Source organism: Arachis duranensis, chromosome 3 (genome assembly GCF_000817695.3).
Source record: "Arachis duranensis cultivar V14167 chromosome 3, aradu.V14167.gnm2.J7QH, whole genome shotgun sequence".
In the NCBI taxonomy this organism is placed as follows: domain Eukaryota; kingdom Viridiplantae; phylum Streptophyta; class Magnoliopsida; order Fabales; family Fabaceae; genus Arachis; species Arachis duranensis.
Window position 1 is genome coordinate 97,651,123 of NC_029774.3, and position 1,154 is coordinate 97,652,276.

Consider the following 1,154-nt stretch of genomic DNA (forward strand, 5'->3'; position numbering starts at 1 on the left):
GTTTGGATATGGGATCTTAACACCAAACTTAGAGTTTGGTTGTGGCCTCACAACACTAAACTTAGAGTTTGACTGTGTGGGTTCTTCTTGACTCTGAACTGAGAGAAGCTCTTCATGCTTACTCTCTTTTGTCACAGAGGGGTGGCCATGTGCCTTAAACACAAGGTAGTCCCCATTTAATTGAAGGACTAATTCTCCTCTGTTGACATCTATCACAGCTCCTGCTGTGGCTAGGAAAGGTCTTCCTAGGATGATGCCTTCATCATCTTCCTTCCTAGTGTCTAGGATTATGAAATCAGCAGGGATGTAAAGGCCTTCAACCTTTACTAAAACGTCCTCTACTATTCCATAAGCTTGTCTCATGGACTTGTCTGCCAATTGCAATGAGAACAAGGCAGGTTGTACCTCAATGATCCCCAGCTTCTCCATTACAGAGAGTGGCATCAGATTTATCCCTGACCCCAGATCACATAGAGCTTTTTCAAAGCTCATGGTGCCAATGGTACAAGGTATTAAGAACTTACCAGGATCTTGTTTCTTTTGAGGTAGAGTTTTCTGAATCCAAGTATCTAGTTCACTAATGAGTAAGGGAGGTTCACTTTCCCAAGTCTCATTACCAAACAACTTGGCATTCAGCTTCATGATAGCTCCTAAATATTGAGTAACTTGCTCTCCAGTCACATCTTCATCCTCTTCAGAGGAAGAATAATCTTCAGAGCTCATGAATGGCAGAAGGAGATTTAATGGAATCTCTATGGTCTCTATATGAGCCTCAGATTCCTTTGGATCCTTAATAGGAAACTCCTTCTTGCTTGAGGGACGTCCCAGGAGGTCTTCCTCACTAGGATTTTCGTCCTTCTCCTCCCTAGTGCATTCAGCCACTTTGATTAAATCAATGGCCTTGCATTCTCCTTTTGGATTTTCTTCTGTATTGCTTGGGAGAATACTGGGAGGAGTTTCAATTACTTTCTTACTCAGCTGGCCCACTTGTGCCTCCAAATTTCTAATGGAGGATCTTGTTTCATTCCTGAAACTGAAAGTGGCCTTTGACAGATCAGAGACAATATTGGCTAAATTAGAAGTGTTTTGTTCAGAACTCTCTGTCTGTTGCTGAGAAGATGATGGAAAAGGCTTGCTATTGCTCAGCCTATTGC